Genomic DNA, 11,488 nt, shown 5'->3' with positions numbered 1-11,488 from the left:
GTTGTTCTGCTTTCCTTCATGGCCAGTCTTCTCCCTTGCCTCCAGTCTTCCTCCTCAGAAAGCTCTTCACACTGTAGTTAGAATGACCAATCAGAAATGAAAACTGGGTCTCATTGCTATTCTTATTTAAACTTTCACTGATTTTTTATCTGCTAAAAAGTAAGTTCTAAGGACATGACATGGCAAACAAGACCTGCTATGGTCTGATACTTTCCTATGAGTCTCTTATTATTTTCTATCCTCTTATTCTATGGTCTAATATTACAAGGTTTCTTGATATCATCTTACCTTACCAACAGAAGTTTTTCTTCCAGCTCTTTACTTTTGTGATACTATTTGATCAAGTTTGGATCAGGATGTTCTTGACTGTTTCTCCTAGCTAACTCTTCTGTAAATTTCAAACATCAATCTGAGGTCATATGCCCATCCAGCTTGTCATGTGCTTGGTACCTAATACTTGATCAATACTTGATGGGCTTCATGAGTTGTCTTCTTTTTCTATTACTGCTTCCTTATTATTTCTGATGTCTTAGATTTCAGACCTCTGTAGTTTGTTTGCTACCACCATTAAGCACCTAAAATTGCTTTTAATAAGGTACTAATCACCAAATTCACAGACACTTTTTAGACCTTATCTAACTTAATATATTCATTGTGACTGCAATGCAAAGAGTCATAACAGTGATGAATGATGGAAGTGGCTTAGTTGGGAGAAAATCAGTACTGTGAAAAAGGGTTGGAGAGGTAAACCAGGGCCACTTGTTGTAAAAGTGAATAGGCCATGTTAAGGAGATGAAATCAATGGAGAGTCCTGCAAAAGTTTAAATAAGGAAGGCTGTATTTTAGAAACATAATTATGAACAAATTTGTCAAGAAAGCATATCAAAATGGATTAGGGCAATCCTGGAAGGAAGAGAAATTAGGTTGTTGCATAATTCTCAAATAATAACATGGTTTAAATGAACTATGGTAGCGGAAATATGGGGGAAAATGGAAGCCTTCAAAAGATATAGTAGATAGAATCACCATGATTTGATGGTGAATTGGAAGTGGAGGATGAATGGGAAGAAGTAATAATAGATTTTTAGTTTCCCATTAACTAATAGAGGAATATCTGCAGTTGGGATTTAGGAGTAGGAATAGCTTTGAGAGAAGAAGATGATGAGTTTATTTGGAAATATTGAATTCATAATGCCTGTGAAACATCTAAATGGAACTGTCTCCCTGGCAGCCTCATATGTGTCAAAAGCCTGAAATACACATGTGGGCAAGAGATGCAGGTTTTGAAATCACTATTATGTTGATGGTAAATGAATCCATGATTGTAGATAAGATATCCTAGGATGTCTGTAAAGTGAAAAGTGATCGAACACTTTTCATTGCCTTTCCCTTTTCACCTTAGTGAATGGAACTACCATTCATCCATTAACACAGCTGGAAACCTTGGGGTCATCTCAACTACATCCTCTCTTTCACCTGTCCGACTCATGCTTAAGTCACTCTCAGGCTTATGTCCTCTTTATTCTGACTATCTCTGCCTTTGCTTGGCCTTTTAGAATTTCCCTTATGGGCTAGTTATTATTATTATTACTGATCTTCAGGCTGTGAGCTTAACCTCTTCAAACCGTCTATGTTATACACTGTATGCTCCCAGAATCTATACATTGTTTATAAAAATTTTCATGAATGAATGAAGGTATTTTTTAAAAGTATAAAGTGCTAAAGAAATAGAAAGTAATAGACTTGAATGGAGGGTGAAATCTCCATTCTCTTTAGAAACACTATTCTCTAATAATTTATAAGTGAGACTAAACAAAAATTAGTATTTATTTCCTTTGTGGGAACTTAAACCACTTATCACTGGTAGAAGGAAAACTATCTCTCAGAGTAATTTTCAAGAAACATAATTATTATGTGGGGTGTAATATGAGAAGCAATCTGGATAAGGGAATAAAAGTTGTCATCTTAAGGCAAGAGAAACAAAGAAAGAAAGTCAGAGAAGACCTATTAGAGTAATTTTGTATCTCACCTCAGCTTTCTGACATCATCTTAAAGGTTCTAAGTCAAGGAGTTATGATGGTCAGCAGCCAATTCGTCTCCTCTTTAGCTCACAGCCACTAATATATGGTAGGGAGTCTGCTGTATACCACTTTACCACAAATCAGTACCTGTGATGACATACATGGTCATCTTTTGATGATATTAATGGCTCATGGCTTTAAGAGAATGGATTAAATAATAAATGTAAATATTTTTAGGTATTGAGGTGGTCAAAAAGTTCATCTGGGTTTTTCTGAAAAACCTGAACAAATTTTTTGGCCATCCCAATACTTAACATTATGCTTAGAGAAGGCCAAGGATGAGGAGATAAACTTTAAAATGGTATACCTAAATCCTTTTGAGACTTCGTTGAAAAGCAGGACCAAGAAAAAGAAAAGGGCAAAGAAAATATCTAAACTGATTTTTATTTGAATATGGGCTTGTTTAGCGAGTGGTGAGCGGCAGCTGCAAGCACTGAAGCAGCGAGCGGCCAAAAGGAGATATCCCACGCCCAAGGTTAGAAGCAGTGGCCATGAGGAAATACCCCATGTGCAAGGTAGGAGAAACCTCAGTGAAATGGTAGGTGCTGAGAGAGGGCATCAGAGGGCAGACAGACTAAAACCACAATCACAGAAAACTAACCAATCTAATCACATGGACCACAGACTTGTCTAACTCAATGAAACTAAGCCATGCCGTGTAGGGCCACCAAGACGGACGGGTCATAGTGGAGAGTTCTGACAAAATGTGGTCCACTGGAGAAGGGAATGGCAAACCACTCCAGCATTCTTGCCTTGAAAACCCCATGAAAAGCATGAAAAGGCAAAAACATAAGACACTGAAACATGAACTCTCCAGGTCGGCAGATGCCCAATATGCTACAGGAGATCAGTGGAGAAATAACTCCAGAAAGAATAAAGAGATGGAGCCAAAGCAAAAACAACACCCAGTTGTGGATGTGACTGGTGATAGAAGCAAGGTCCGATGCTGTAAAGAGCAATATTGCATAGGAACCTGGAATGTCAGGTCCATGAATCAAGGCAAATTGGAAGTAGTCAAACAGGAGATGGCAAGAGTGAACATTGACATTTTAGGAATCAGTGAACTAAAATGGACTGGAATGTGTGAATTTAACTCAGATGACCATTTTATCTACTACTGTAGACAAGAATCCCTTAGAAGAAATGGAGTAGCCATCATAGACAACAAAAGAGTCTGAAATGCAGTACTCGGATGCAATCTCAAAAATGACAGAATGAACTCTGTTCACTACCAAGGCAAACCATTCAGTATCGTGGTAATCCAAGTCTATGCCCCGAACAGTAATGCAGGAGCTGAAGTTGAATGGTTCTATGAAGACCTACAAGACCTTTTAGAACTAACACCCAAAAAAGATGTCCTTTTCATGATAGGGGACTGGAATGCAAAAGTAGGAAGTCAAGAAACACCTGGAGTAACAGGCAAATTTGGCCTTGGAGTACAGAATGAAACGGCAAAGCATAATAGAATTTTGCCAAGAGAATGCACTGGTCATAGCAAACACCCTCTTCCAACAACACAAGAGAAGACTCTATACATGGACATCACCAGATGGTCAACACTGAAATAAGGTTAATTATATTCTTTGCAGCCAAAGATGTAGAAGCTCTATACAGTCAGCAGAAACAAAATCAGGAGCTGACTATGGCTCAGATCATGAACTCCTTATTGTCAAATTCAGACTTAAATTGAATAAAGTAGGGAAAACCACTAGACCATTCAGGTATGACCTAAGTCAAATCCCTTATGATTACAAGGTGGAAGTGAGACAGATTTAAGGGACTAGATCTGATAGAGTGCCTGATGAACTATGGGTGGAGGTTTGTGACATTGTACGGGAGACAGGGATCAAGACTATTCCCGAGAAGAAGAAAGGCAAAAAAGCAAAATGGCTGTCTGAGGAGGCCTTACAAATAGCTGTGAAAGGAAGAGAAGTGAAAAGCAAAGGAGAAAAGGAAAGAACACCCATTGAATGCAGAATTTGAATGCAGAATTCCAAAGAATAGCAAAGAGAGATAAGAAAGCCTTCCTCAGTGATCAGTGCAAAGAAGCAGAGGAAAACAACAGAATGGGAAAGACTAGAGATCTCTTCAAGAAAATTAGAGATACCAAGGGAACATTTCATGTAAAGATAGGCACAATGAAGGGCAGAAATGATACGGACCTAACAGAAGCAAAAGATATTAAGAAGAGGTGGCAAGAATACACAGAAGAACTATAGGAAAAAAGATTGTCATGACCCAGATAACCATGATAGTGTGATCATGCACCTAGAGCCAGACATCCTGGAATGTGAAGTCAAGTGGGCCTTAGGAAGCATCACTACGAACAAAGCTAATGGAGGTGATGGAATTCCAGTTGAGCTATTTCAAATCCTAAAAGATGGTGCTCTGAGTGTGCTGTACTCAATATGCCAGCAAATTTGGAAAACTCGGCAGTGGCCACAGGACTGGAAAAGGCCCGTTTTCATTTCAATCCCAAAGAAAGGCAATGTCAAAGAATGCTCAAACTATCCACAATTGCTCTCAGCTCACACACTAGCAAAAAATGCTCAAAATTCTCCAAGCGAGGTTTCAACAATATGTGAACTGTGAACTTCCAGATGTTCAAGCTGGTTTTAGAAAAGGCAGAGGAACCAGAGATCAAATTGCCAACATCCGCTGAATCATCAAAAAAGCAAGGGAGTTCCAGAAAAATATCTATTTCTGCTTTATTGACTATGCCAAAGCCTTTAACTGTGTGGATCACAATAAACTGCGGAAAATTCTGAAAGACATGGGAATACCAGACCACCTGATCTGCCTCTTGAGAAATCTGTATGCAGGTCAAGAAGCAACAGTTAGAACTGGACACGGAACAACAGACTGGTTCCAAATAGGAAAAGGAATACGTCAAGGCTGTATATTGTCACCCTGCTTTTAACTCCTATGCAGAGTACATCATGAGGAACAATGGGCTGGAAGAAGCACAAGCTGGAATCAAGATTGCTGGGAGAAATATTGGTAACCTCAGATGTGCAGATGACACCACCCTTATGGCAGAAAGTGAAGAACTAAAGAGCCTCTTGATGAAAGTGAGAGAGGGGAGTGAAAAAGTTGGCTTAAAACTCAACATTCAGAAAACTAAGGTCATGTTTTAAGCATCTGATCCCATCACTTCATGGCAAATAGATGGGGAAACAGTGGCTGACTTTATTTTGGGGGGCTCCAAAATCACTGCAGATTGTGACTCCAGCCATGAAATTAAAAAACACTTGCTTCTTGGAAGCAAAGTTATGACCAACCTAGACAGCATATTAAAAAGCAGAGACATTACTTTGCCAACAAAGGTCTGTCTAGTCAAGGCTATGGTTTTTCCAGTAGTCATGTATGGATGTGAGAGTTGGACTGTAAAGAAGGCTGAGCACTGAATGCTCATTATGCTCAGCACATAATGCTTTTGAACTGTGGAGTTGGAGAAGTCTCTTGAGAGTCCCTTGGACTGCAAGGAGATCCACCCAGTCAATCCTAAAGGAGATCAGTCTGGGTGTTCATTGGAAGGACTGATGCTGAAGCTGAAACTCCAATACTTTGGCCACCTCATGCGAAGAACTGACTCGTTTGAAAAGACCCTGATGCTGGGAAAGATTGAAGGCAGGAGGAGAAGAGATGACAGAGGATGAGATGGTTGCATGGCATCACCAATTCAATGGACATGAGTTTGGGTAAACTCCGGGAGTTGGTGATGGACAAGGAAGCCCGGCGTGCTGCAGTCCATGGGGTTGCAAAGAGTCGAACATGACTAAGTGACTGAACTGAACTGAACTGAAAATTTCTTAGCTAATTGAATAGAGTTTCATTTTTCTTGCTACTGTACTCTTTTTGTGTGTGTGTCCAAAGCCCAGAGACAATTTTTTGTTGTTGTTGTTTTACTGAGAATCATTTTGATTCCATCAGAGAGAGAACATGGGAAATCAGTAGAATACAGACATTTAATTTTGTCTCTGAATGGCAACTTTTCTTATAAATACACTGGGTTCTACAACCTAAGACTCGCCAACCGCCACATTAGAGTTGTGAATTTGGAGTAAAGAACCCTAATGGTTTCCAAAAAAGTACTATTCATTCTCTCAATGAATAGCCTATGTTTATTGAGAAAAAAGTATGCATCAGATACTATTACTGATGGAGGAATACAGCAATGAACACAGCAATGAGTAAAGCAAAGTCCCTGCCCTTCAATATCTTGTATTCTACAGTGTGAGTTTGACGAAAAGGAAGTTAACAAATACAGGTTATAATGTCAGATAGTGATAGGTGCCATGATGAAAAGAAAACTAGCTTCTTACATAAAGAGTAAAAGGGGAATTGTTTTTGGAATGGAGTCAATGTAATTCCTAATGGAACACCTAAGGCCATTTAAAAGTCTCTTAAGTGTTTTAATCTACCTACATGGAGGGGATATCCATTTGTTGGTGGCACTATATTTGGCAATCTATGTAAAAATGAGGTAGCTTATAATGTGCATTCTAAGATAGCTGGTCCCTGATTTTTCAGAGACCTTGTGATTTTCCTTTTTGACCTAAACATATCATAAAAGGAGATTAATTTATTCCTTGTATCTTGGAAAATTTCTCAAAGAGTTCATGATAACTACATAAATTACTCATGGAGTTATGTCATTTTTATTAGTAGTAGGAAAAAGACTTTAGCCCAAGGATTAAAATGCTAAGTGCACCCTTAGGGAAAGAAGGGCTAAGGCAGGAAGGACAGTTGTCCCTGCATTGACAGTTCCAGAATGAGAGGAGGCTGAGTAGAGAATTCTGAATTCAGTATGCATATTCAGTTTGGCTACATTTTCCAGCATGTTACATTTGTAATCATTTAAAAGCCATACTGAGGAAGTTTTAGGACTCAGAGTTGTCCAATTTTCTTTTTAATGGGATTATATCCTTCCACAGAGTATAGCGGCAGTGCTGTTCAATAGAAAGATAATGTGAGCCTGGGCCTTATAAGTAATTTTCAGTTTTCTAGTAGCCACATTAAAAAGGTAAAAAAAAAAAAAAAAAACAGATAAAATTAATTTTATAACATTTTGTATAAGCCAACATATACAACATATTAGCATTTCAGTTCAGAATCAATATAAAAATTATTGGGTATATTTTACAGTAACAGCACATAATTTAAGTAGCCACACTTCAAGTGCTCTGTAGCTACAAGTGGCTGGTGGCTACCCTACTGGATGGCACGTGGCTAGAAGTGTATAATAAGTACAGCTGAGGTTTGAATTTCTTTATTAGCTCTAATAATTTCTTTTATGGTTGATTCTTTGTGATATCCTACATATAGAAACAAGACATCTGTGAATAGAGATGATTTTACTTCTTCCATTTCAATATGGGTACATTTTATTTCTTTTTCTTGCCAAATTGCTCTATCTAGGACTTCAAAGATGATGTTGAATAGTAGCGGCAAAAGTGAGCATTCTTGTCTTATTCCTGATCTAAGGGAGAAAGCTTTCAGTCTTTCAACATTTAATATGATGTTATCTGTGGCAAAATCAAGCAATATAAAGGATTCTCACTAGTTTAAATTAGGAAGTGAAGGTTTTTGAATAATATTAGGCTATCTCATGAACCACAAAAGAAATGGATAATGAAGAATCAAGAAATACATTACCTTACAGAGCATATCTGAACAATTGTCATTTAAAATGACTCGGTTCTAACACTGTTCTGTTTCTGGGTTCCTTTATTATGAATATCATAGTCCTGAGAAAGAAAAAAGAATATGATTGGTTCAGTTCACATCAGGGGTCCACTGCTGGACCTTTCAGATAAAGTAAGCTGAATATAGGGTGATGTAGCAAGGCGGAGCTATTAGTGGTCCAGCCCTTCTTGCCCGGAACTGTTCTCAGAGAAGGAAGAATTACTGTGGGCTAACAATTTTCGGCCTCATAGAACAAGATCCATTGGAAATACTAACATAGAAACATAATGTTTGCATTGCCAAATTCATACTTCACGTTTTATTTACTATACCATTAGTGTTTGTCTCTTCATCTATGTTGTCAAGAGCACTAAAAATGGTGGCATTTTTTTACTGAAGTCTCTTAGCATTGACTTAATATACTTAGTATATTATATACTTAATATCCTCTGAAAGTGTTGAACTAGTTAATAATTCAAGTGGAAACTCCATTTAAAAATAGATGCAAGAAGCCAAAGAACTGGCACAATTGTAAAGAATAATAATTTTAAAAAAGCTCAGGATATAACAAGTGTAAAGTTTGAAATACTATATAAATAATAATTCTATTATTAAAAATAATTCTAAAAGAAGAGATGTTTGAGATATTGGAGTAGATTCTTATTTCCTCCTTATCCTGCTAAATATTTTTAGTAATGATTATGCAACTTGACATTATAGTTATATTGATTTATGTATTTATTTTACTCCACTAGCAATTAAGCTCTATACCAGTAAAACCTGTTGGTTATTGTCATAACCTTTGTGCCTAGAACAGTGTTGGGCACACAGCAGGAACTCAATAAGTGTTTATTAAATGACCTAAGTAGTGAAAGCAAACATTAAACTCGCTGACTACTTTCTTGTTGCCTAGACCAAATAAAAATGATGTATGGAGACTTAGATCTGAAAATGACTTTGGGAATTTTTACTTCATTTCTTTTTTTAATTCTACAACTGAAATCGGTGAGATCTGTGTAAATATATCCTTGACTTAGGAGACTACAGGAAAAGATATAGAGTCAAATTCAGCAAGTCTCTTATGATTGGATTTCCTTCAAGAATGCAGATGTACTATGCTAATGTCAAGTGAATCATAAGACATCTATCTATTCATTGGCAAGAAAACTGTATAACCACTACTTCTCTGGCTACAACTCCCCACAAAGCACAATTCTGCTCCCAAACCTTCTGAAGTTCTGGATATAAATGTAAAACATAAATATAAAATGTTCATTGAAAGTTAAAATTCAAAGCATCTGAACTGTACTCAATAAAGACTTCAAATATATATTGAAATGTTGAATATATACATCAGTATTTTATTTGCCTAGATTTTATTCAATACAACATTATGCAAAACTTCTGAAAGATCAAGACATTAGCCTGAACATTGGGCCCTCCTAGACAAACTGGGCTTATCTTTCCATCTCCTAATTTAGTTACATCTGCAAAATCCCTTTTACTAGGTAAGATAATATATCCACAGGTTTCAGGGATTAGGATGTGGCCATCTTTGGCAGTTGGGGGGAATTATACTGTATATTTCACATCTCTACAGGACACAAGTCTACAAGTTAACCTCTTCCTCTAAAATTTTTTATATGGCTCAGTCAATAGAAAGTCTAGTCCAGTACTGGATTTAAGAACACTTAGTAATCTCTTTCAGAGAAGGGAATGGCAACCCACTCCAGTATTCTTGCCTGGAGAATCCCAGGGACAGAGGAGCCTGGTGGGCTGCCGTCTATAGGGTCGCATGGAGTCAGACACAACTGAAGCGACTTAGCAGCAGCAGCAGTAATCTCTTTCATGTATTTCTGATTTTCAGATAATTTTAAAGGCATTAGAATCAATTTTTTTAAAAGGGGAAGTCTGCACAAATCGCTGAAAACAACAAAAAATGCATTTTTGGAGGTTAAGACTATCAGAAGAGGAACTCTGGCTTTAATTTACTAAATAATTTTGTTAGATAATTTTGTTTGGAAGTTCTCATGGAATTCTGCTATGGAGATTTTGTAGCTGCCTTTGTTTCACTCAACTTCAAAAGACTTGGTAAATGAACAAAAACAGTGAGTAGTGCCTATACTGGAGAAGGAAATGGCAACCCACTCCAGTGTTCTTGCCTGGAGAATCCCAGGGACGGGGGAGCCTGGTGGGCTGCCGTCTATGGGGTTGCACAGAGTCGGACACGACTGAAGCGACTTGGCAGCAGCAGCAGCAGCAGCAGCAGTGCCTATACAATCCCATGTCCCACACCATCTGAAAAATTATCAGCATATTACAAAGAGAATATTCATAACAGTTGCTCAAAATCATAAAAGGAACAAATCATACCAGATATTTTTAAAATGCTTTCTATTTTTGAAAGACTATTTTTAAAAAGAGATTTATTTTTAGAGTTAAGAAGTTGTGATAAGAAGATCCACTATCAGTTAAAGGGTTCATAAATATTCAATGCTGGATGAAAATTTAGCAATTATTTTGGAAAACTACTATTCAATTTATAGAATATGTGACTTTATTTGTGACCTGAATGTTGGCCTTGATTTATATGGTTTATTAACTAATTATTAGAATATAAGCCATTTGTTAGGGGGAAATGCCTGTATTTGCACACATACATATTTTTAAACTGAAATTAAGTTATTATGAAAAATGGGCATTTTATAGTGAAGTTTTTTGGATGATAACAATAAAAACCTCCCAAGGCAGCAATGTATCCTAGTTTGTATCTATATATGTTGATTTATTTCATTTGTTGTTAATTTCAGTCTTGAGGATACGACTACATGTTATATCTACTTACTAGTAATTTTCAGCTGATGCTTGTTCTAGTGATCCCAGGTCTGAGCTTTGCTGCTTTCTCTGATTCTACTGGAAATTAGAAGTAGACAGTGACCTTAGGTTGGATCTAGGATAGCAGAAGGAACCAAGGAAATTAGTCTCTCTCTCTTTTTTATGATCTTCCACATTCCAGTCTGCAGGATTGTGTGCCCAGTCTTTATGTGTGCTTCTAAAAATTTTGTTAGTGCTGCTGAATATTGTTGTTTATTCACTCAGTCATTTTCAACTCTTTTGCAGCCCCATGGACTGTAGCCCACCAGGCTGCCCTGTCCATAGGATTTCCCAGACAAGAATACTGGAATGGGTTGCCATTTCCTTCTCTGGGGGATCTTCCTGACTCATGGATTGAATCCTGGTCTCCTGTATTGAAGGTGGATTTTTTACCACTGAGCCGCTAGGGCTGAATATTAGATACTCTGAATCCCCCAACATTCCTACAATAAATAGTTTGTTAGCAGTGTAAATGTTTGGGAAGCCATGAAGTAAGCACACAGGGCACTGGTTTTACAGGCATTTGTTCATTTCAGCTGATGAATATTTAATCCTATTGAACACTTGGAAAAAATGCAAAAGCTTTGCTAAAAATCCAATTTTAACAATTAGGGCTTCTTATACATTCTTTCTCTGGAAGTCTTTGAATTTATTATATTGAATGGCTAAGGAGGGAAAATAGGTTTTAAGTCTGTTACTGGAAATTACTTGAGAGTTTTTTGAAGGGTGGTGAACAATAAGTCTAATTGCCCTTGTCTCTCTGTGGGAACAAGAGCCTCTTGGGTCTGCTACTGGTGACTGGCAAAAAGTGCTCTAATGTTCTTATTTTATTCCCAAGACTCTGA

Source organism: Bubalus kerabau, chromosome 2, assembly GCF_029407905.1.
Source record: "Bubalus kerabau isolate K-KA32 ecotype Philippines breed swamp buffalo chromosome 2, PCC_UOA_SB_1v2, whole genome shotgun sequence".
NCBI lineage: Eukaryota > Metazoa > Chordata > Mammalia > Artiodactyla > Bovidae > Bubalus > Bubalus kerabau.
This window is presented reverse-complemented; position numbering follows the sequence as displayed.